The sequence below is a fragment of the Mytilus edulis genome, chromosome 1 (assembly GCF_963676685.1).
Source record: "Mytilus edulis chromosome 1, xbMytEdul2.2, whole genome shotgun sequence".
In the NCBI taxonomy this organism is placed as follows: domain Eukaryota; kingdom Metazoa; phylum Mollusca; class Bivalvia; order Mytilida; family Mytilidae; genus Mytilus; species Mytilus edulis.
In genome coordinates this window covers 25,470,185-25,497,465 of record NC_092344.1, presented here as the reverse complement: position 1 = coordinate 25,497,465, position 27,281 = coordinate 25,470,185, and positions in this window count along the sequence as shown.

Sequence of the window (27,281 nt, the reverse complement as noted above, 5' to 3'; positions counted from 1 at the left end):
AAAAAAAAAATTGTACCAGTTCATTTACTGGGTGTAACTATTCCTCGTCAGTTTTCATCTAGCGTTGTAACACAGTAAGTGATATAAAAGGCATGAATATGGATTTTTTTAAGATTAGCTGAATTATCTATCGTAGAGGACCAAACAAATTAATGTAAGATGCAGTCCCAGATATGATAATATTATAAGAACGTCTGAACCAGATTCCATCTACATGCCTTACATATCATGTACTGTGTTACAACGCTATATAAAATCTGACGAGGAAATATAACACCCGGCCATCAAAAGCTTCATAAATGTTTAGTTTATGTTGTCGAGTGGTCTAGCGCGTCGGGCACAGTGCAAGCAAGGCAATTCAGTGACACGATATCTCAGAAGCATGAGTTTGAATCCCGGCCAGAGAAGAACAAAAAAAAAAATGTTTTCTGCAAATTTACAGATCAATCATTACATATGTGCAAAAGTTTAATATACTTAATATACTATTTTTTAATAATAATAATACTTTATTTAATGTGACTTGTTTTTCTTGTGACTTTTTATCCGTCACTTTTTTTTCAAGGACTTCTTACATTTCGACGAACGGTACGACCGAACGTAAAGGAAGCACGTATTACATTCACACAATAACAATAAAGAGTATAATATATGGTTGATCCGGTAAAACAGCATTTTTTTCTAAATCAAATTTATCTTTAAAAAGAAAAATCATAAATAATACACGCTTTGATAGCAGAAAAAAGTGTCATCAAATGGCCAAAGACCTTGGTATCACTACACGCAGCTGCTAAATTAGGCTAACTTTTCAGTCGCAAGCAAAATGTGTAACTGCAAAGGATCGTGCACAACCAAGACGTGCCAACGTAGAAAAGCTATAATACCATATGGACGAAATATGTCATCATAAGCATGCATGTCTGAATGCAATTATCGATGAAAACTAGCCTTTGGATATTTTGATGCAACCATTTTATTTTTAGTTGAAGTTGACAGGCACACGTCTCAGAATATTTGTTTTCCCCATATACATGAACATAACACGCAGCTTAGTTTAAGGTATATTATGGAATTATTCTGAAATAAGTGCCTGTGAGTTTATTGAACTATTTAAAAACGTTTGTTATGCATATTTGAAAAAAAATACCATTATGGTCCAAATAATAATATGGTCAAGTCCATTAATAACCAAACGAATATATATATGTTCGGACCATATGAGTATAAGTATATGGTCAGGGCCATTCGCGTATCGTCCAAATACTCAAATGGTCCGGAACAAGTACACTTTCAGCACGTGGAACATCGCAATTTGCAAAATAAGGATGCTACAATGTTTGGAATAAGTAATGTGAAATAAATCTAGAAAAAAAACCAGATTTTGTTTTTTTAATGGTATGTTAAAAGTAAAAAAAAGGGTAAGAATTCCGTGGAAGCCGGTGTCTGGCCTACTTTTGCTGTTAAACGCATACTCAACAAAAATGTAGAAAAAAACAATGAAAATATTCCTCTCGATATTATCTTTTGATTGTATAATGCTTCAGTCTAAAAATCCAGGATAGTGTATGAATCTAATAAATGGTTTTAAAACTTTAACTGCAGACTGTATGCAATACTACATGTAACTGGTAGAAAAAGTATATTTATAGTAAAATAAGGAAAAGGATTTTGAAAATAAATAACTCAGCTTTGATAATCACAAAAAAAATGGTTTGTTTTGTGGTTGGTTGAAAATAAATTATCTGACTTGCAATGTATTGAAAATAACACTTCCCAATTTTGTTTAAAAATAAAAGTTTAAATATATTTTAAATACACTTGAAATGTTTGAAAATTTGTCTCATTTAACTTGCAGTATATTGTCTCAGAAACCTTAGTTCACTTTTATTTAAACAAGGCCGTAACTACATTGAGGCAAATACCTCATGTAGGAAATTTCAAAACCAAACGTTTGTCTTGCAAGAAGCAAGTTCTGTTTTCCCTCAGACGTAGCCCTGATTTTTCAGAATCATTGTTTCTTATTTATTTGTCTTTTGTTCATTGATTGACCTTATGTATTCCGTTAGTGTTGCATTCCTTTTGTAATCTAGTCATTTTGTTATGAACTTGATCATGAGTTAAAAACAACAGCAGCCAGAAACTTCACTTTGTGAATTCCATTTTTGCTTTATCATGTACATTGATCTTTTGATGTTGTCCCTAGAAACTTAAGTCTTACACTGAATTTATACATTTTGCTTTGAGACCAAAATATTGTCAAAAATTATGAAAACAAAACTTGCATTTTCAGATTAAGAAAGGGTCTTCCACTGCATGAAATGATACGTTTACAAAATTTATTCAAAAATTGAATTTCTAGTTTTGAATTTAAAGTCTGATTTATGAAGAATTATTTTAGTAGTTTATGAAAATTTAATAATTTTTTTAAATTTCTTATTTTCTTAAGTTTAATTCCGATTTATTGGTTATTAAATTTGTTATTTATTTGAAAAATAATAGCAGTTTAAATTTGTTATTTAAAAGGTTTAAATCTAGTTTATAACCGTTAAATATTTCGTTTAAATATACGTTTATTTTTTATCAAAACTACTTAAATCAGACGATTTAACTGAAATTTAATTTAGATTAAATAACAAGTTTATACTGATCAATTTTTGTTCGGTAAATTTGAAATTTAATGCCAGTTTTGGTATACGTTTATTTTTTATCAAAACTACTAATAGCAGACGATTTAACTAAACTTTAATTTAGATTAAATAACAAGTTTATACTGATCAATTTTTGTTCGGTAAATTTGAAATTTAATGCCAGTTTTGGTAACGTGTTTTACATTGTCTTATAGGGGCCTTTTATAGCTGACTATGTGGTATGGGCTTTGCTCATTGTTGAAGGCCGTACGATGACATATAGTTGTTAATGTCTGTGTCATTTTGGTCTTTTGTGGATAGTTGTCTCATTGGCAATCATACCACATCTTCTTTTTTATATTATGTTTCTTGTTTAATTTCAATGATGAAGTAATTCTTCTTCTTAAGAGTCAACAAGGATTCACTACTGTCAGATGAATACATGTTGTACAAAATAAAATGGAGCGAAAACGTTATTAAGAAAACCAGACGACTTTACGATCGTGCTTATTATAATTGTTCAAAAAGAAGAAGAAGAAGAAAGAAACTTTCGTTGGAAAAATATTAACAACTTACGTAAATCAATATTTAAATCTTAAAAATCCCCAAACCTTTAGAGATTTTCAAGTAAGTAAAGGTCTTCGTCAGATTTCCATGGACGTTCTGGTTATCTTTTATCCCAATAACAGAAAATACAAAACACAACAAATAACAAGAGCTTGAATAATGGCTACATTTCATTGATTGATTTTTATCGTCTTTTATAAGGAATAATTCAGTTATGAATAGTTTAAACAACATGTATTTATCGAAGTACATCATGTACATATGTACATATCAACAACACAAATAGAATATATTTTTAGAAACAAGCAGTTTTGATTATCCCCCTTATTATAAACTAAATATATTTTGACATTTTGACATTTTTCTTTCATTTGATATTTATGATAATCATATATATACGAAATTTACTTCTATATAGTGCACTTTGTCAGATATTTCTAAAATATCGTATTACTTTTTTATTAATATTTATGATGGGATGTAACAATTTTTGTCAACAATCATATCTGTTTCAGAGGGAGATATTTATTTTAAAAATAAGTTATCTCCCATTACATTGGAAAAGCGTAAAGATTTAAATTATACATTTTAAAATTTGTCTTTCTTTTTAATATATTCAACACAGTTTTACAGATGGATGGATAATTCTTTTAAGAAAAAATAACCAAATGTGCCGCATACTAGTATAAAAGGGCACACTAAAAAAAAGTAAAAGCTGTTTTAACGCAAATTTCACAATATTCACGAAGTAAACGGGATTTTTTTCCCAGTCGTCGTATTTTGCTACTGACTCTTTCGCAAATATTGATACCCGTTTGTACAAAATAAATCGCTCTTCCGTAAGTGGAGTTATGCGGACGCATTTCATTTGCGCGCATTTTGTGATTAACTTTTTTACGTTTGCGCAATTACATTGGCGCGCATTAGTTTTTCAGAAACACTATAACAAGTAAATTAAGATAATTCATTTTTAAAATGACTGTAGTTGTATTGAACTCGAACATGTTCTAAAGCTGAATTTTATATTTTTCACAATTCTGTAATTTATTTGTTTCTGAAAGAAATCGAAATTTCTTTTAAAAGCAGACCGCAATGAGGACCCAAATTGGATGTATTTCAAATAGATATATATAGGAAGATGTTTTTCTACAACGGAGATCTATATGAACAAGCACTGATACGCCCAGAATGGGAAAAGGATATCAAGGTTGGGGTAAGCCACCTTTTTTATTCTGTTTTATTAAGTAAACAGTTTTTTGTTTCTTTTCGTTTCTACCGTAAACACAATCTAACGTTTGGTGCAGGTTACACGTGCTTACCTTTTTCTCTTATTTCTCTTATTTCCTATGAGTCATTTAAAAGGAAACAATAAATGCAGGATCTTCTTTTGGAATCATACAGCGGAGATAACTTCTGATCTCTCGTTAGAACTGTCAGAATAATTTGTTATAGAACTGTTGTAAACTCTCCTAGAACAGTTCTACCCTAAAACTGTTCTTAGTAGAACTGTCAGAACCAGTTTTAGATAGAACTGTATTAAACTGTTATAGGTATAACTGTTAGATCTGTAAATTTACTCTCGCAATTTTTTTTGTTCTTCCCTATATATGTATAACAAGAACAAAAAAATTGCGAAAGCAAATTTACAGATCTAACATTGTTGGGTTGATGTTTAGACGAGTTGTATATACAGAATGTACACGGTCATGTATCACCATCACTGCTGGTGATCCGATAGATACATCTGTTGTAAAATTGTCACGGGTTCAGACGTACTTGTAAATGTAATTATATCTGTGACTGTATCTTACATTAATTTGTAGGATCCTTCACTATAGATAATTTAGCTGATCTGTAAAAATAACATCTTCATGCCTTTTATAGCATGTACTGTAGTACGATGCTAGATTAAAACTGGCGTGGAAAGGTAACACCCGGCCAGCGAAAGCTTCGTTTTAATGAAGCTCATGTGTTCGTGTGATCTAGCGCACCGGTTACAGTGCAGGCGATTTGGTGCCACGATATCTCAGTAGCATTTGTTCGCCGGGATTCGAACCAATGCTACTGAGATATTGTGGCACCAAAACGCCTGCACTGTAGCCGTCCCGCTAGACAACACGAACACATGGGCTTCACAATAATAAAGCTTTCAGTGGCCGTGTGTTACCTTTCCTCGTCAGTTTTAATCTAGCGGCGTACTACAGTACATGGTATATGAGGCATGGAGATCTTATTGTTACAGATCAGCTCAATTATCTATAGAAAAGGATCTAAAATAATGTACACAGCCATGTATCACCATCATTGCTGGTGATCCAATGGATAAATCTGTTGTAGAGTTGTCACTAACTCAGACGTACTTATATATCTGTTACAATAACATCTAGATTTAAAGGCTGTCTTTTACTTTTCAGGAATGTTTTGTAGGGAAAAGCTTTTTTAATTTTTTCGTTTTTTGTAAAACTGGCAAATTTGCTTTTATGACGTTGAATATGTCAGGATTGTACGGGTTATAAGTGCTAACAAACGGGATAAGTTCTGTATTACTCTCTTTACGTGCTGTGGACCTGAGTTCCGTCATTGGTATTGCTTTTGCCTTTTCTATTCCCTTTTCTATTAGTGGGTTTGGATAGTTTTGTTCTTTCAAACACACCTTTAGTTCATTCAAACGTAATTCCTTCGTGAAATCATCACTCACAATTGTACATACAAGTCGTGCTAGACAAAACGGGATGTTTCTTTTCGTATGTGAAGGATGGCATGAATGAAAATTCAGGTATTGGTGGGTGTCCGTCTTCTTATAATATATATCTGTGGTTAAGGTTGTTCCATTCTTTAATATTAAAATATCTAGAAATGGCAGTCTTTGTTCGCTAGATTCGATGGTAAATTTAATCGAAGGATGTAATGTGTTTATCAGACTATGAAACTTCTCTAAATTGTGACTTTTGTTTAAAATGATAAAACAGTCGTCTAAGAATCGCTTCCATTCCGATTTTACGTACACTTTAAAAGCTGTATCAAATTCACTTTCAACTTGTTGATACATTTTATCCTCCAGAAATCCCATCACGAGAGTTGCGTATGTGGGAGCAACTTTTGTTCCCATAGCTGTAGCAGAGATCTGTAGATAATATTTTCCATCAAAGAAAAAGGTGTTTTTATCTAGTATGATTTTCAATCCCTCCAACAAAAAATTATTCGAAAATCTTTGGTCGATAATGTGCCTATATGACACTAGCCAAAATTTTACAGCATCTAATCCTAGTTTGTGCGGTATATTGGTGTAAAGACTTGTTACGTCGAAGCTTACCAATATTGCATCTTCTTTGACTTAGGCTGGTAAATGATTTAAAAAATCAAAATTATCACGGATAAAACTAGGTACATATTGGCATAAAGGTTTCAAAATTAGGTTAATGAAATGGCTCAATCTATGAGTTGGACACTGCGGTCCAGCAACAATAGGCCGAAATTTTAAATCTATATATATACGAGTCTAAATTGAAAACTACGTTCAAACCTATGATTGCGTTGGATAAAAACCGCAATTTTTATACGTGTGCATGTAAAACAAATTTCGTTGTAGAAGGGTATAACAACATTACAAACAACATTTTCCAAAAGACCAAAAAAAGTGAAAAAGTATATTTAAACAAAACGCATTTGACTAACAGGTCGAACAACAGATGTTCTTTAACATTGCTGTCGGCCATTGGCGATTGCCAAATAAAATTGATCACAAGATGTAACAAAATGGATCTTAATATAACTTTAATACTAAACAGAAAAAAATTAACTTGTGGCGTCGATGTTATACCACAAACATACGGTGTCAATATTTTTTTAGTACACCATATATATATATATATATATATATATATATATATATATATATATATATATATATATATATATATATATATATATACAACTCGTCTAAACATCAACCCAACAATGTTAGATCTGTAAATTTGCTTTCGCAAATTTTTGGTTCTTCCCTCGCCGGGATTCGAACCCATGCTACTGTGATATCGTGACACCAAATCGCCTGCACTGCAGCCGTCCCGCTAGACCACACGACCACCTGGGCTCTCAAAAAAAGAGCTTTCGCTGGCCATGTGTTACCTTTCGGCGATTTGGTGTCACGATATCACAGTAGCATGGGTTCGAATCCCGGCGAGGGAAGAACCAAAAATTTGCGAAAGCAAATTTACAGATCTAACATTGTTGGGTTGATGTTTAGACGAGTTGTATATACATTATGTACACAGCCATGTATCACCATCATTGATGGCGATCCGATGGATACATCTGTTGTAGAGTTGTCACTGACTCAGACGTACTTATATATATATATATATATATATATATATACATAAGTACGTCTGAGTCAGTGACAACCCTACAACAGATGTATCTGTTGTAGGGTTGTCACTGACTCAGACGTACTTATGAATATAATTAGTTTCTGTGACTGTATCTTACATTAATTTGTAGGATCCTTTACTATAGATAATTTAGCTGATCTGTAACAATAACATCTTCATGCCTTATATATCATGTACCGTAGTACGCCGCTAGATTCAAACTGACGTGGAAAGGTAACACATGCCCACCGAAAGCTCTTTTTTTGAGAGCCCAGGTGGTCGTGTGGTCTAGCGGGACGGCTGCAGTGCAGGCGATTTGGTGTCACGATATCACAGTAGCATGGGTTCGAATCCCGGCGAGGGAAGAACCAAAAGTTTGCGAAAGCAAATTTACAGATCTAACATTGTTGGGTTGATGTTTAGACGAGTTGTATATATATATAATATATACCATTCGAACACCTTGGCTTCACACTCTGTATATATTATTATTAATAAGACTTATTTACATTTAAAACATAGAGTTCTTAAATCTGTTCTATTTATAGAACTAACTTAATCAAATCTAGCCAATGTATGTGAAAGTTTGATATCAGAAGTTGATATGGAAAAAGAAATATATTAAAATATTTATAATTATACTTTAATTTATTCTATGTCAACTGAAAAGGGATTAAGTTGTATTGCAATTTTAATTGTTTTGCACAGTAGCAAATATTACACACTTTTAAAAAGAGAATGACATAGGTTCATATATTGTCAAGCATTAATGGGCAGGCTGGAAAAGAAGAAATTGATAAACACATTGTACTGTTACGGGGGAGAAAGGAGGATAGTCATTTGGGGGTGTAATTAATAATTTTCGTTTATCTTTTGATAAAATTGATTTTGACAAGGGCGTGCGCGACGTTGAAATGACACCAAAAGCTACACCATGTTATTTATCAAATGACATATTTACCTCCGTTTTTGTAGAAATGGAATTTGGCAATATGCCTTCATTGACTTACATAAGAAGACATATGTCAGATATCTTTAGAAATGCCAAAAAAAAAAAGGAATTAAGGAATCCAAATAAATGGTCAGCTGTGGAATGACACATTAATGTGTTGTTCAAACACTTGCAAATAATGTAGATTGCCTTTCAAATACAGGTTTCTTGTCAGCAAGTCTTCATTTTGCACCTATTCCAGATTTTCTTGTTTAGGGTCAAGGGTGTCTATCAAAATTATAATCAGGATAAATTGAATGCAACTTTGGACCTGAAACCTTTGCTAAAGACATCAAGGGAGAACTTTTTTCCCAGAAAATAAAATATCCAAGAAGATGAATTACCGTAAGCAAAAAAGAAATTGTCACGCAGAAAAATCCCAAGGACTCCGCAGTTTAAGTAAAATAAATGGTAGCTAAAATCTCAAAACTACTTTACTCCAAAGTATGTTTAAGTTCAATCAATATCTAGAATTTAAAATAAATTAAAAAAGAAATCCATAGATCAAGGACAATATTTTTGTTTAGCCCTCCCCCTTTTTCCAAGATCTGTTAGTTTTTGTTTTCTATTAGTTACAGCTGCGTATTACACTTGGAATTGATAGTGAAAGGGGATTGAAAGTTTGTTTGGTCATTTAAACAAACTAGGCAGGTAGAGCAATGCATACCCCGTGCCTACTTAAGAGTTATTTTTTACGCACGGAAATGATAAGAATATTATATATATATATCAGATCCTTTGTCAATGCTGGAATAATTGTTTATGGTACATCTTTGTTTTTTTCCTGAATTCACGTCAACAACAGTTTTAAAAAATAGGAAGTCATTAAGTTAATTGAGAAATTTATCTAGATTTTTTTTTACCATACATTTTATATCGTATGTTTTTTTAGATTAAGAAATACAAGGGATAGAAAATAAAGTTGAGGACTAAAATCCTTTCAGATAAATGCAGGGAAGGTTGTATATCGTAGTAAAATAAATATTCGTATTTTCATTATCAATCTTGTATTTTTTTCTTATAATAAATTTTATCTGGACTATTATAGCATTAGTATAAGACCCTGTTTACACTGGCAACGAAACTGAATCGATCTTTATTTGAATCGATCTTAAAAAGACAAGGGCCGTGTTCACCCCAGTTTGCATTTACATTGCACAAGCAAGATCGATCTTATTAAATCCAGTGCGTTTACACTACAACATAAAATGAACCGGTCTGACTTTTATTTTCCTATCTAAATATGACAAACACCTGAAAAAGGATCGATCGCGATCGATCTAAGCGTTTACACAAAAAGAAAGATCGATTCAAATATGATCGATCTTTTTAAAACCACCCCTAGAGGTAGACTGTTTAAGTCCGATTGAAGATCGATCTTACCCGTTTACACTGGACCAAAGATAGATCTTATTTGTCAGTGTAAACGGGGTCTAATAGGGGTAAATTCAGTAAATAATATACGTCATCAGGGACCGCCCATTTAGGGGAGAGCTTTCAGTATAGAATTGAAGACCTGTGCTGCAATGATTGGTAGATAAAGTTTTCAATAATATTTTTTTCATTAGATGGATCAAATCTGAGGTTAAAAAAAATAATTAAATAATGCTGAATGCATTTATTTTTTTTTAAAACAGGATTGAACAGTGATGGGGTCATTGTAGGAATTAAGTGCGAAACTACAGTGTTTGTAAACAAAGCCATGTGGAAGGCCCGAAAATGCCGCATGACCCTATGTTTTGATGGTTGCAAAAAATGGGGCTATATTTGTACTTTAATGAATGGAATATGTAAGCTTCTAATTTGTAAAGGTAAAAAAGTTATGAATTTAATTGAACATGTAGGTTTACATTGAAGTTAATGGGAGATTTTTTACTGAATTTACCCCTATAGGGAGAATTTGCACCCTGTCACTGTACTTTTTCAAGGACACCTGAGAACCCCAAAGTTCTTTTCTTGTAAATATTATTGCAATGGAAGCCTTTTGGAATCAAATAGCACTATCTTTAATGCAAAAGTCTATTTTTAATTGCGGTCGGCATGGGTGTACTGAGTGGACTAGTGGTAGAGAGCATGGGGTCTATGGGAAGAAGTCAGTTGTGTGGCCTGATGGAAAGAAAAAAATAGAAAGGGTTCACAGGCTCTCCTACATGCATGCACATCATATTTTGAGGGATGAAATGCCAAATAAAAATTCACAGGGGGAGCGGTTAGATGTCTCGCACATATGCCATAACCCCATCTGTCTTAAGCCGGAACATTTAATTCTTGAGCCACACTCTCTCAATATGGATAGAATGGGGTGTAGAATGAGAAATTTATGTACAAAGGATCACCATCCACATTGTTTATTATAGATTAAGGTGAATATTATTTATTTGAAAGCCTAGTAGACTTGCGGAGTCTGTCTTATGAGTGGTCTTTTGGGTACATAGGACTGTTTTTAGTGACTGCTAAACGTTTATTTTTCGTATAATCTTTTTCCTCCTGATGCCGTGCATGTATATCATACAGAGCATGCTTTCTTGCATTTCTGTGATTGATACTGTTTTCTGAGTATTTACAATTTCTAATTTGATCACTATGGTCCTCTAATTTTTTTATAGATTTTGCCACTTTTGTACCTGGTTGTATTGGACTTCCAGCAGCCTCACACAAGATGACGATAGAATTGCCTGTACCATGATTGACTTTGTGACATGCCGTATGTACCCGGCCGGTAAAGTTTCTAGCATAGGTAACATTAACTGGTACAGTGCTATGTATGGATCGATTTAGGGCTTCAACTTTTTGTGTATTTGCACTTTTAGCTGTTTTAGCAAGCATGCCTGGACCCAGACGGTAATTGACACATTGGCGCAGAATATTTTCACTGTTTTCATTTAGCTCAATTTCAAAATTATGCCTCTTTAAATATGCACTTTTGTCAATCCATGATTGAGATTTTCTACATATAGAACAAACAAATGAATAAAGGGAACAATCTGTGTGATCTCCACAGTAACAGCCCACTATGGCATCTGAAACATATGAAAGTTTGGATTTCATTACATCAGGGGATTTGTGATATCTAATATTAGCCTGTACGAATTCTGCCTGACAGCGGGCTGCCATGTCAGAAGCAAACAAACTTTGTAGTCGGGTTCTTTGCACCTTTAACCGAGCTGGCATGATGTCACAAACTGTGGATAAATTATTTACAAATTTTCAATGGTTAGATGCTACATGTCTAGTGTCAAGAAAATGGATGGGGGTTGTTGATGGCAAAATAGTCACAATTTAGTTCTGAGATAAGTTTTCTTTAAAAAAAAAACTTATTAAAAAAACTAAATGGGGAATGTGTCCATGGGCCATATGCAGATAATGCCCCCGCTTGCATAAGACGTTATAAATGCTAATAAATCAAGAACATTAAAAGTGTGTTCCTGATGTGAGTTTCGTGGCAGTAAGCATTTTTAAACTTCATAACATTTGGTTGAGGCAAACTCGAGTTAGAGAAAGGAAACGAAATATTCAGCAATTTTGCATATTTGTAAAAGGCATAACTTTGGAACGGTGAAAATTATTGAGACCAAAATTCAAACTTGATATGTGTTATGTGGTGATAAGCATTGTGTTTGCGATTCTTACATTTGGTTAAGGCAAACTAAAGTTAAAGAACGGATACATTTTTGTGAACGTACGGACGTATTTATAAAAAAAGAGGATGTGATATGATTGCCAATGAGACAACTGTCCACAAGAGACCAAAATTACACAGACATTGACAACTTTAGGTCACCATGCGACCTTCAACAATGAGCAAAGCCCATACCGCCTAGTCAGCTATAAAAGGCTCCGATAAGATTAGTACATTTTACATAATACATGTGTACGTACGAACGGACAAGGTTAAACATTAATGCCTCCTCCGCAACGGCGTGACTGATTGTAAGTGTGACTGTTAGTTTGTCCTATCAAATTTATGACTTTCTGTCTTGTGACTTTTGTCCTGTGACTTTCTGTCCGTTTACCTCAAATTTTTGTATGATGACCTTTCTTGATCTCTCTCTGTATATACTAACATTTCCCGACGAATATCTAGTGCATGGATTCTACTTTTTGATCCCTATTCGAGTTTTATTGACTTTCAAAGGTTATCGCATACAAATTTTGAGGAAAAAAAATTTAGTGAAAAAAAAAATAAAAAAAAAAATAATTTAAGGATAAAAAAAATTTTGAGGGAAAAAAAATTAGTGAAAAAAAATTTTGAAGGAAAAAAAAATCAGTTTGGACTTGTAATATTTTTCAAAATTTGAATATCGAAAAAGGAAAAAGGAAACCGAATAAGGAAATGAAAATTGAAAAAGAAAAAGAAACCGAATATGAAAATGAAAATCAAATAAGGAAAAAGAAACCGAATAAGGAAATGAAAATCGAATAAGCAAATAGAAACCGAATAAGGAAATGAAAATCAAAAAAGGAGATAGAAACCGAATAAGGAAATAGAAACCGAATAAGGAAATGAAAATCGAAAAAGGAAATAGAAAACGAATAAGGAAATGAAAATGGAAAAAGGAAATAGAAACCGAATAAGGAAATGAAAATCGAAAAAGGAAATAGAAAACGAATAAGGAAACGAAAAAAATGAGGAAAAAAAATTTTGAGGAAAATATTTTTGAGGAAAAAAAATATTTGAGGAAAACAAAATTTTGAGGAAAAAAAATTTTGTGAAAAAAAAATTTGAAAAAAAATTTGAAGGAAAAAAATTTTGAGGAAAAAAAAAATTGAGATAAAAAAATTTGAGGGAAAAAAAATTCAGTTTGGACTTTTAATATTTTTAAAAATTTGAATATCGAAAAAGGAAAAAGGAAAAAGGAAACAACTTGTGTCTGGTAAAGTTGAATCAGTGTCAAGCAAGATAGACACCCGAAAATTTTCGTTGAACGAGTCAAATCAATCTTCTGGTGGCTTCATCGATCAGTGTTGATTGAGTTTGATCGACAATGTGAACCTTACTTTGTTAACTCGACATTTGTCTTCTCTTTTCTTACTCGATGTTTGACTTTAATATCAATAAGAACTCGATGATGGGCTTTCTTTAATATGAAACCTGCCTGGACTATATTTTGGCAGTCAAGTTGGTAATTTTTAAATAAAATTTAAGCCCAAATTAGCGGCCCAAAAAACCCAAATTAGTAGTTTAATTAGCTGAGAATCTTTTTTGCAAACCATAATACCCAAACGGGTTAAAATACAAACATAATTTACACAGTTATGCATATAACCAAGACGATGTGGTATGCTACGGATCGATAACAAAGCCGTACAGAAACATACATGTATATAGATACATGATGTACAGTTTAGATCAAATTCTGTCGATCTGCGTGCTGTCATTTGAAAGACATTTCTTCTTTATTTTCAAGGAATCCCTATTGCGAGTCAGATTTTATTGAAATATTATTGTATGATGTTTATAAATATCAAAATAAATAGGCATTTCAAAAAAGTTACTCCCAAAAGGCCGTTTAATCTTGAATTTAATTTGTTCATTCTTTTGGAGGTTAAGCCATTAAGACTCCACATACCTGCAGTGGCGATCCAGAACTTTTCATTAGGGGATTGGGGCAATGACTGGCCTAAAGGGGGGGGGGGGCTCTCTGGTCATGCTTCAGTGATTTCCTATATAATCAACCTTTTTTCAGGAAACAGAGGGAGGGGCGGTCGCCCCCCCCTCCACCCACCCGGATCCGCTTATGACCTGTCCCTTTTCTAATATATATTTTTGTTTAAACATGATATATATGTCCATGTATATTTCCAGATATTTATATACCAACATGGAGACCTACACCTATATAATGATCTGACTTGCGCTACATTACCATTCCCTCTTAAAACATTTTAAAACAAAGCTTATCGACACTTGCGAATTCCTACAGTCTATTTTTGATGTCAAATGGGTGCAAATTTACAAAAAATGCCGGAAACATCTGACACATTTACAAATGTGGTTTTAACCGCAACACGATAAATACTAGCATCAGACACTTAATTAGAAATAACCCTGACCGTTTTAAATTTCCCACCCTTTTCCTGTGTAGCTGTGGTCTACTTGAGAAAAAAAAACAGTGTGTTCCACGGCTTAGTTTATTGTTTTTTAAGTAGGTTCAAAGATTGAGTCGGACATTCTTATTACCTTACAATCTACCTTACACTTACAGAAAAGTTAATAAAAAATGTTGTACGGCAATACTTGTGTCTGCACTAGGTACAAAGGGAAGCTGGGTAGCTGAGGTGCACTGGAGAAGAAACCCAAGGTGTTCTTCGGCACAGTTTTGTTAACGAAGGTCCAAATTTAGGGTCAGACACCCAACCCCTTTACCTTACAGAAAAGTTAATAAAAAATATTGTACGGCAATACTTTTGTCCGCACTAGATCCAAAGAAAGGCCGGGTTGCTATGGTTTACTTGAGAAAAAACACAGGGTGTTCTTCGGCTTAGTTTATTCTTTTTAAATGAAAGTGCAAAGTTGGGACCGGACACCCTACCCCACTACTTTACAGAGAAAAAAAAATGTTTTATGTCAAATCATTGTCCACAATAGGCACAAAGGGGAGCTGGGTAGCTGTGGTGTACTTGAGAAAAACACAGCTTGTACTTCGGCTTGGTTTATTGTTTTTCATGTAGGCTCAAGGATTGAGTCGGACAGTCTTCTCAGCTTAAAGTCTTCCATGCAAAAAAGTTAATAAAAAATGTTTTACTGCAAAACTTTTGTCTGTACTAGGTGCAAAGGGAAACTGGGTAGCTGGGGTATACTGGAGAAGAAACCCAAGGTGTTCTTCCGCACAGTTTTTTTGGAACGTAGGTCCAAATTTAGGAACAAACACCCAACCCCGCTACCTTACAGAAAAGTTAATAAAAAATATTGTACGGCAATACTTTTGTCCGCACTAGGTGCAAAGGAAGGTCATTTAGTTGTGATTTACTTAAGAAAAAACACAGGGTGTTCTTCGGCTTAGTTTATTTTTTTGAAAAAAAGTACAAAATTGATGTCGGACAATCTACCCCATCACCTTACAGAAAAATTAATAAAAAACATATTGATGTCAAATAATTGTCCGCAATAGGCACAAAGGGAAGCTGTGTAGCTGTGGTCTACTTCAGAAAAAACACAGTGTGTTTTACGGCTTAGTTTATTCTTTTTTAAGTAGGTTCAAAGATTGAGTCGGACATTCTTATTACCTTACAATCTAACTTACACTTACAGAAAAGTTAATAAAAAATGTTCTACGGCAATACTTGTGTCTGCACTAGGTGCAAAGGGAAGCTGGGTAGCTGCTGTGTACTGGAGAAGAAACCCAAGGTGTTCTTCGGCACAGTTTTGTTAACGAAGGTCCAAATTTAGGGTCAGACACCCAACCCCGTTACCTTATAGAAAAATTAATAAAAAATGTTGTATGGCAATAATTCTGTCCGCCCTAGGTGCAAAGAAAGGCCGGGTAGCTGTGGTTTACTTGAGACAAAACACAGGGTGTTATTCGTTTTTTTTTTTTTTTTTCAAAGAAAGTGCAAAATTGGTGTCGGACACCCTACCCCATCACCTTACAGAAAAAAAAGAAAAAAAATATTGACGTCAAATACTTGTCCGCAATAGGCATAAAGGGAAGCTGTGTAGCTGTGGTCTACTTGAGAAAAAAAACAGTGTGTTCCACGGCTTAGTTTATTGTTTTTTAAGTAGGTTCAAAGATTGAGTCGGACATTCTTATTACCTTACAATCTACCTTACACTTACAGAAAAGTTAATAAAAAATGTTCTACGGCAATACTTGTGTCTGCACTAGGTACAAAGGGAAGCTGGGTAGCTGAGGTGTACTGGAGAAGAAACCCAAGGTGTTCTTCGGCACAGTTTTGTTAACGAAGGTCCAAATTTAGGGTCAGACACCCAACCCCTTTACCTTACAGAAAAGTTAATAAAAAATATTGTACGGCAATACTTTTGTCCGCACTAGATCCAAAGAAAGGCCGGGTTGCTATGGTTTACTTGAGAAAAAACACAGGGTGTTCTTCGGCTTAGTTTATTCTTTTTAAATGAAAGTGCAAAGTTGGGACCGGACACCCTACCCCACTACTTTACAGAAAAAAAAATGTTTTATGTCAAATCATTGTCCACAATAGGCACAAAGGGGAGCTGGGTAGCTGTGGTGTACTTGAGAAAAACACAGCTTGTACTTCGGCTTAGTTTATTGTTTTTCATGTAGGCTCAAGGATTGAGTCGGACAGTCTTCTCAGCTTAAAGTCTTCCATGCAAAAAAGTTAATAAAAAATGTTTTACTGCAAAACTTTTGTCTGAATTAGATGCAAAGGGAAACTGGGTAGCTGGGGTATACTGGAGAAGAAACCCAAGGTGTTCTTCCGCACAGTTTTTTTGGAACGTAGGTCCAAATTTAGGAACAGACACCCAACCCCGCTACCTTACAGAAAAGTTAATAAAAAATATTGTACGGCAATACTTTTGTCCGCACTAGGTGCAAAGGAAGGTTATTTAGTTGTGATTTACTTAAGAAAAAACACAGGGTGTTCTTCGGCTTAGTTTATTTTTTTGAAAGAAAGTACAAAATTGATGTCGGACAATCTACCCCATCACCTTACAGAAAAATTAATAAAAAACATATTGACGTCAAATAATTGTCCGCAATAGGCACAAAGGGAAGCTGTGTAGCTGTGGTCTACTTCAGAAAAAACACAGTGTGTTTTACGGCTTAGTTTATTCTTTTTTAAGTAGGTTCAAAGATTGAGTCGGACAGTCTTATTACCTTACAGTCTACCTTACTCTACAGAAAAGTTAATAAAAAATCTTCTACGGCAATACTTGTGACTGCACTAGGTGCAAAGGGAAGCTGGGTAGCTGATGTGTACTGGAGAAGAAACCCCAGGTGTTCTTCGGCAGTTTTTTTTGTTCGGCTTAGTTTTTTTCTTTTAAAGTAGGTCCAAAGTTGGGGTCGGACACAGAAAAGTTAATAAAAAAAATTCTACGGCAATACTTTTGTCCGTACTAGGTGCAAAGAGAAGCTTGGTAGCTGATGTCTAAATGATAAAAAATACATGGTGTTGTTCGGCTTAGTTTTATTCAAAGTAGGTCCAAAGTCGTGGTCGGACACCCTACCCCACCCTTACAGAAAAGATAATTAAAAATGTTCTACAGCAATACTTTTGTCCGCATTAGATGCAAAGGGAAGCTTAGTAGCTGATGTTTCCTTGAAAAAAAATCCAGGGTGTTGTTGTGCTTAATTCTTTTTTTAACTAGATCCAAAGCTTGGGTCCCTTACTAAAAAGTTTATTAATAAAGTGTACGGAAAAACTTGTGTCTGCCTTAGGTGCAAAGGGAAGCTGGGTAGCTGAGGTCTACTTGATAAAAATTCCAGGATGTTTATCGGCTAAGTTTTGTTTTTAAGTAGGTCCACAGTTGCGGTTGGACACTCCACCCCAACCTTACAGAAAAGTTAATAAAACAAAATGTTCTACGGCAATACATTTGTCTGCACTAGATGCAAATGGAAGCTGGGTAGCTGAGATCTACATGAGAAAATAATCCAGGGTGTTCATCGGCTTAGTTTTTTTTTTAAGTAGGTCCAAAGTTAAGGGTCGGACACCCTACCCCACCCTTTAAGAAAGGTTAATAAAGATATGTTGTACGGCAAAGCTTTTGTCCGCACTAGGTGGAAATGCAGCTGGATAGATGAGGTCAACATGAGAAAAAATCTAGGGTGTTGTTCGGCTTAGTTTTTTAGCTCACCTGGCCTAAAAGGCCACGTGAGCTTTTCTCATCACTTGGCGTCCGTCGTCGTCCGTCGTCGTTAACAATTTTTCAAACATCTTCTCCTCTGAAACTACGGAATGGATTTAAATGAAACTTAGCATGATTGTTCCTTAGATTATCCTGCACAAAGTGTGTGCTTCGATTTTTGATCCGTCAAAAAACATGGCCGCCGTTACTTAAAATAGAACATAGGGGTCAAATGCAGTTTTTGGCTTATATCTCAAAAACTAAAGCATTTAGAGCAAATCTGACAGGGGTGAAAATGTTCATTAGGTCAAGATCTATCAGCCCTGAAATTTTCAGATGAATCAAACAAACCATTGTTGGGTTGCTGCCACTTAATTGGTAATTTTAAGGAAATTTTGCAGTTTTTTGTCATTATCTTGAATATTATTATAGATAAAGATAAACTGTAAACAGCAAAAATGATCAGCAAAGTAAGATCTACAAATAAGTAAATATGATCAAAATTGTCAATTGACCCCTTAAGGGGTTATTGTCCTTTAATGACAATTTTTCACAATTTGTTCATCATTTATGTGCTAACTTAAAACAATCTTCTCCTCTGAAACTACTTAATTGATTTGGATGAAACTTTACATGATTGTTCCTTAGATTATCCTGCACAAAGTGTGTACTTCAATTTTTGATCCGTCAAAAAACATGGCCGCCGTTACTTAAAATAGAACATAGGGGTCAAATGCAGTTTTTGGCTTATATCTCAAAAACGAAAGCATTTAGTGCAAATCTGACAAGGGTAAAAATGTTCATTAGGTCAAGATCTATCAGCCCTGAAATTGTCAGATGAATCAATCAAAACCATTGTTGTGTTGCTGCCACTTAATTGGTAATCATGGTAATTATAAGGAAGTTTTGCAGTTTTTGGTCATTATCTTGAATATTATTATAGATAAAGATAAACTGTAAACAGCAAAAATGATCAGCAAAGTAAGATCTACAAATAAGTTAATATGACCAAAATTGTCAATTGACCCCTTAAGGGGTTAATGTCCTTTAATGACAATTTTTCACAATTTGTTCATCACATTTGCTAACTTTAAAAAATCTTCTCCTCTAAAACTACTTAACCAAATTCAACCAAACTTCAACTGAATGATCAGTAGGGTGTATAAAATAAAGTTTGTGCTTTTTTTTTATTTCGTAAAAAAACATGGCCGTCATGGCTAAAAATAGAACACAGGGTAAAATGCAGTTTTTGGCTTATATCTCAAAAACTCCAGCATTTAGAGCAAATAAGACAAGTAGTTAAAGTATTTATTAAGTCAAGGTCTACCTGTCCTGAAATTTTCAGCCGAATTGGGTAACTGGTTTTTCAGGTATAATGCCCCTGAATTGATGATTTTAAAGAAATTTTGCAGTTTTTGGTTATTATCTTGAATATTATTATAGATACAGATAAACTGTTTATGGCAAAAATGTTAAGCAAAGTAAGATCTACAAATAAGTCAATTTGACCAAAATTGTCAATTGACCCCTTAAGGAGTTATAGCCCTTTAAAGATTTTTTCACAATTTGTTCATCATGTTGACTTACTTTAAAAAATCTTCTCCTTTGAAGCTGCTGTATCAATTTCAGCCAAACTTAGGCTAAATGAGATTCAGAGTATCTAGTATAAATTTTATATTTTATTTCCTTGTATGTCAAGAAACATAGCTCCTATGGCTAAAATAGAACATAGGAGAAAATGATTTTTTTTTTGCTTTTGAAAAAAATAGGACGATTCAAGAACATTTAAATAAATTGAAAAGCCAAAATAATCATTGATGAGAGATTTAACCAAAAAAATTAAGGTGAGCGATTCAGGCTCTTGAGAGCCTCTTGTTCTTTTAAAGTTGGTCCAAAGTTGGGCACTACCCCGCCCTTACAGAAAAGTTAATAAAAAATGTTATACGGCAATACTTTTGTCTGTACTAGGTTAAAAAGGGAGGTCTACTTGAGAAAAAATCTAGGGTTTTTTATTTAGTTTTTTTCTTTTATAGTAGGTCCAAAGTTGGGGTCGGTAACCCTACCGCAGACTTACAAGAAAGTTAATAAAAAATGTTCTACGGGAATACTTTTGTCCGCACTAGGTGCAAATGGAAGCTGGGTAGCTGATGTCTACTTGATAAAAAATACATGGTGTTGTTCGGCTTAGTTTTATTCAAAGTAGGTCCAAAGTCGGGGTCGGACACCTTACTCCACCCTTAAAAGTTAATAAAAAAATGGTATACGGCAATACTTTTGTCTGCACAAGGTCAAAAAGGGAAGCTGGGTAGCTGATGTCTACTTGATAAAAAATCCAGGGTGTAGTTCGTCTTACTTTTTTTTTTAACTAGGTCCAAAGTTGGGGTCGGACACCCTATCCCACCCTTACAGGACAGTTAATAAAACATATTCTACTGCAATACCTTTGTCTGCACTAGGTGCAAAGGGAAGCTGGGCAGCTGATGTCTACTTGAGAAAAAATCAAGGTGTTGTTCGGCTTAGTTTTGTTTTTAAGTATGTCCACAGTTGGGGTCGGACATCCTAACCCACCCTTACTGAAAAGTTAATTAAAAATGTTCTACGGCTATATTTTTGTCTGCACTATGTGCAAAGGGAAGCTAAGTAGCTGATGTTTCCTTAAAAAAAATCAAAGGTGTTGTTCGACTTAGTTTTTTTTTTAAGTAGGTTCAAAGTTGGTTCGGACACCCTATCCCACTACCTTACATAATTGTTAAAAACAAATGTTTTACGTCAACACTTTTGTCCGCGCTAGGCGCAAAAGGAAGCTGGGTGGATGTGGTCTACTTGAGAAAAAACACAGGGTGTTCTTCGGCTCAGTTGATGTTTTTTAAATAGGTCCAAAGATTGAGTCGGACAGTCTACTTTAGTACCTTACAGAAAATTTTATAAAACATGTTCTACGTCAATACTTTTGTCCGCACTAGGCGAACATGGAATCTGGGTAGCTGTGGTCTATCTGAGAAAAAAACACAGGGTGATATTCGGCTTTTTTTGCTTTTGTTTTTAAAGAGGTCAAAAGATTAAGTCGGACAGTCTACTTCACTACCTTACAGAAAAGTTAATAACACATGTTCTACGTCAATTCTTTTGTCCGCACTAGCGCAAAGGATAGCTGGATGGCTGTGGTCTACTTGAGAAAAAAAACAGGGTGTTCTTCGGCTTAGTTTATTTTTTTGAAAGTAGGTCTAAAGATTGACTCAGACAGTCTACTTCACTACCTTACAGAAAAGTAAAAAAAATCAAGGGTGTTGTTCGGCGTAGTTTCGTTCTAAAGTAGGTCCACAGTTGGGGTCGGACAACCTTACCAACCCTTACAGAAAAGTTAATTTTAAAATCTTGTACGGCAATACTTTTGTCCGCAGTAGGTGCAAAGGGAAGCTAAGTAGCTGAGGTCTACTTGAGAAAAAATCCAGGGTGTTGTTCGGCTTATTTGTTTTCTTTTAAAGTAGGTCCACAGTTAGGGTCGGACACCATACCCAACCTTACAGAAAAGATAATAAAAAATGTTCTACGGCAATACCTTCGTCCACAGTAGATGTAATGGGAAGCTTAGTAGCTAATGTCTACTTGATAATAAATTCAGGGTGTTGTTCGGCTTAATTTTATTTTTTTGAACTAGGTCAACAGTTGGGGTCGCACACCTTACCAACCCTTACTTAATTTTTTTTTCAAAAATGTTCTACGTCAATACTTTTGTTCGCACTAGGTGCAAAGGGAAGCTTAGTAGCTGATGTCTACTTGATAAAAAATCCAGGGTGTTGTTCGGCTTAATATTTTTTTAACAAGGTTCAAAGTTGGGGTCGGACACCCTATCCCACCCTTACAGAAAAGTTAATAAAAAATGTTCTACAGCAATACTTTTGTCTGCACTAGGCGCAAGGGGAAGCTGGGCAGCTGAGGTGTACTTGAAAAAAAATTAAGAGTATTGTTCGGCTTAGTTTTGTTTTTAGGTAGGTCCACAGTTTGGGTCGGACACCCAAACCCACCCTTACATATAATTAAGTTATTTAAAAATGTTGTACGGCAATACTTTTGTCTGCACTAGGTGCAAAGGGAAGCTAAGTAGCTGAGGTCTACTTGAGAAAAAATCCAGGGTGTTGTTCGGCTTATTTGTTTTCTTTTAAAGTAGGTCCACAGTTAGGGTCGGACACCATTCCCAACCTTACAGAAAAGATAATAAAAAATGTTCTACGGCAATACTTTCGTCCACAGTAGATGTAATGGGAAGCTTAGTAGCTAATGTCTACTTGATGATAAATTCAGGGTGTTTTTCGGCTAAATTTTATTTTTTTGAACTAGGTCAAAAGTTGGGGTCGCACACCTTCCCAACCCTTACTTAATTTTTTTTTCAAAAATGTTCTACTTCAATACTTTTGTTCGCACTAGGTGCAAAGGGAAGCTTAGTAGCTGATGTCTACTTGATAAAAAATCCAGGGTGTTGTTCGGCTTAATTTTTTTTTTTAACAAGGTTCAAAGTTGGGGTCGGACACCCTATCCAACCCTTACAGAAAAGTTAATAAAAAATGTTCTACGGCAATACTTTTGTCTGCACTAGGCGCATGGGGAAGCTGGGCAGCTGAGGTGTACTTGAAAAAAAATCAAGAGAATTGTTCGGCTTAGTTTTGTTTTTAAGTAGGTCCACAGTTTGGGTCGGACACCCAAACCCATCCTTACATATAATTAAGTTATTTGAAAATGTTCTACGGCAATACTTTTGTCTGCACTAAGTGCAAAGGGAAGCTAAGTAGCTGAGGTCTACTTGAGAAAAAACACACGGTGTTCTTCGGCTTCATTTTTATTTATTTTCAAATAGGTCAAAAGATTGAGTCGGACAGTCTACTTCACTACCTTACAGAAAAGTAAATAAAACATGTTCTAAATCAAAACGTTTGTCCGCACTAGTCGCAAAGGAAACCTGGATAGCTGTGGTCTACTTGAGAAAAAAACACACGGTGTTCTTCGGCTTAGTTTATTATTTTTAAAGTAGGTCCAAAGATTGAGTCGGTAGGTCTACATCACTACCTTACAGAAAAGTTATCAAAACTGTTCTACGTCAATACTTGTGTCCGCAATAGGCGCAAAGGGACGACATGAAGCTGTGGTTTACTTGAGAAAACACAGAGGGTGTTATTCGGCTTATTTTTATTTTTTTTAAGTAGGTCCAAAGTTGGGGGCGGACACCGTACCCCAGTAACTTACAAAAAAGTTAACAAAACATGTTCTACATCAATACTTGTGTCCGCATTAGGCGCAAAGGAAAGCTAGGTAGCTGTGGTCTACTTGAGAAAAAAATAGGGTGTTCTTCGGTTTGGTTTATTTTTTTTGAAAGTAGGTCCAAAGATTGAGTCGGACAGTCTACTTCACTACCTTATAAAAACGTTACTAACACATTTTTTACGTCAAAACTTCTGTCCGCAATAGGCGCAGACGGAAGCTGGGTTGCTCTGGTCTACTTGGGGAGAAACACAGGGTGTTCTTCGGCTTTTCATTTTCTTTCAGTAGGTCTGAAGTTGGGGTCGGACACCCTACCCCATTTCCTTCCAGAAAAGTTAATAGAGAATGATCTACGTCATCACTTTTTTCCGCACTAGGCGCAAAGGGAAGTATGGTAGCTGTGGTCTACTTGAGAAAAAACACAGGGTGTTCTTCGTCTTAGTTTTTTGTTTTTGTTTAAATTGGTCAAAAGATTGAGTCGGACAGTCTACTTCACCACCTTACAGAAAAGTAAATAAAACATGTTCTACGTCAATACTTTTGTCCGCACTAGGCGTAAAAGATAGCTGATAGCTGCGGTGTACTTGAGAAAAAAAACTGGGTGTTCTTCGGCTTAGTTTATTTTATTTTTTTAACAAGGTTCAAAGTTGGGGTTGGACACCCTATCCCACCCTTACAGAAAAGTTAATAAACAATGTTCTACGGCAATACTTTTGTCCGCACTAGGCGCAAAGGAATGCTTGATAGCTGTGGTCTACTTGAGAAAAAACGTAGGGTGTTTTTTGGCTTATTTATTTTTTTTAAAGTAGGTGCGAAGATTGAGTCGGACAGTCTAATTCACAACCTTACAGAAAAGTTAATAAAACATGTTCTACGTCAATACATTTGTTCGCAATAGGCGCAAAAGGAAGCCAGGTAGCTGTTGTATTCTTGAGTGAATAATGACGTAGATCATTCTCTATTAACTTTTCTGGAAGGAAATGGGGTAGGGTGTCCGACCCCAACTTAGCTGTTGTATTCTTGAGAGAATACAGGGTTTTCTTCGGCTTTTTATTTTCTTTCAGTAGGTCCAAAGATTGATTCGGACAGTCTACTTCCCTACCTTACAGAAAAGTTAATTAAAATGTTCTACGTCAATACTTTTGTACGCACTCGGCGCAAAGGGAAGCTGGGTAGCTGTGGCCTACTTTAGAAAAAACACAGAGTGTTCTTCGGCTTAGTTTTTTTTTTAAATTGGTCAAAAGATTGAGTCGGACAGTCTATTTCACTACCTTACCTAAAAGTTAATAAAACATGTTCTACGTCAATATTTTTGTCCGCACTAGGCGTAAAGGATAGCTGAATAGCTGTGGTGCACTTGAGACAAAAACACAGGGTGTTCTTCGGCTTTAATTATTTTTTTTTGAAAGTAGGTCTAAAGATTGAATCGGACAGTCTACTTCATTACCTTACAAAAAAGTTAATAAAACATGTTCTACGTCAATACTTGTGTCCGCACAAGGCGCAAAAGGAAGCTGGGTAGATGTGGTCTACTTGAGAAAAAACACAGGGTGTTATTCGGCTTAGTTTATTTTATTTTTCAAATAGGTCCAAAGATTGAGTCGGACAGACTACTTCACTACCTTACAGAACATTTAATAAAACATGTTATATGTCAATAATCTTGTCTGCACTAGGCGCAAAGGGAAGCTAGGTAGCTGTTGTCTATATAAAAGAAAAAAAACACAGGGTGTTCTTCAGCTTAATTTTTTTTAAAAGTAGGTCCAAAGTTAGGGTCGGACACCCTTCCCCAGTACTTACAGAAAAGTTAATAAAACTGTTCTACGTCAATACTTTTGTCCGCACTCGGCGCAAAGGGAAGCTGGGTAGCTGTGGCCTACTTGAGAAAAAACACAGAGTGTTCTTCGGCTTAGTTTTTTTTTTAAGTAGGTCCAAAGTTTGGGTCGGACACCCTACCCCAGTACCTTACAGAAAAGTTAATAAAACTGTTCTACGTCAATACTTTTGTCCGCACTAGGCGCAAAGGATAGCTGAATAGCTGTGGTCTACTTGAGAAAAAAACACACGGTGTTTTTCTACTTAGTTTATTTTTTTTTTAAATAGGTCAAAAGATTAAGTCGGGACAGTCTACTTCACTACCTTACAGAAAAGTTTGTAACACATGTTCTACGTCAACACTTTTGTCCGCACTAGGCGCAAAGGATAGCTGGATAGCTGTGGTCTACCTGAGAAATAACACACGGTGTTATTCGGCTTAGTTTATTATTTTTAAAGTAGGTCCAAAGATTGAGTCGGTCAGTCTGCATCACTACCTTACAGAAAAGTTATCAAACTGTTCTACGTCAATACTTTTGTCCGCAATAGGCGCAAAGAGAAGCTAGGAAGCTGTGGTGTACCTGAGAAAAAAACACAGGGTGTTATTCGGCTTAGTTAATTTTTTTTTAGTAGGTCCAAAGTTGGGTCGGACACCCTACCCCACTACCTTACATAATAGTTTATAACAACTGTTCTACGTCAATAATTGTGTCCGCACAAGGCGCAAAAGGAAGCTGGGTAGATGTGGTCTACTTGAGAAAAAACAGAGGGTGTTCCTCGACTTAGTAGTTGATTTTTTTTTAAATAGGTCCAAAGATTGAGTCGGACAGTCTACTTCACTACCTTACAGAAAAATTAATAAAACATGTTCTATGTCAATAATCTTGTCCGCACTAGGCGCAAAGGGAAGCTAGGTAACTGTTGTCTACATGAAAAAAAAAACACAGGGTGTTCTTCAGCTTAGTTTTAGTTTTTTTTTAAGTAGGTCCAAAGTTGGGGTCGGACATCCTACCCCAGTACAGTACAGAAAAGTTGATTAAAAATGTTCTACGGCAATACTTTTGTTCGCACTAGGTGCAAAAGGAAGGTGGATAGCTGATGTCCATTTGATAAAAAATCCAGGGTGTAGTTCGGCTTAATTTTTCTTTTAACTAGATCCAAAGTTGGGGTCGGACACCCTATCCCACCCTTACAGAAAAGTTAATAAAAAATGTTCTACGGCAATACTTTTGTCTGCTTTAGGTGCAAAGGGAAACTTGGCAGCTGATGTCTACTTGAGAGAAAAAAATCAAGCGTGTTGTTCGGCTTAGTTTTGTTTTTAAGTAGGTCCACAGTTGGGGTCGGACACCCTAACCAACCCTTACAGAAAAGTTAATTTCAAAATGTTGTACGGCAATACTTTTGTCCGCACTAGGTGCAAAGGGAAGCTAAGTAGCTGAGGTCTACTTGAGAAAAAATCCAGGTTGTTGTTCGGCTGAGTTTTTTTCTTTTAAAGTAGGTCCACAGTTGGGGTCGGACACCATACCCAACCTTACAGAAAAGTTAATTAAATATGTTCTACGGCAATATTTTCGTCCACGCTATGTGAAAAGGGAAGCTTAGTAGCTAATGTCTACTTGATAAAAAATTCAAAGTGTTGTTCGGCTTCATCTTATTTTTTGGAACAAGGTCCAAAGTTGGGGTCAAACACCTACCCAACCCTTACTTAAATTTTTATTGAAAATGTTGCCTTACAGAAAAGGTAATAGAGAATGTTCTACGTCAATACTTTTGTCTGCACTAGGCGCAAAGGGAAGCTGGGTAGCTGTGGTCTACTTGAAGAAAAAAAACACAGGGTGTTCTTAGGCTTTGTTTTTTTTTGTTTTTTGAAATAGATCCAAAGATAAAGT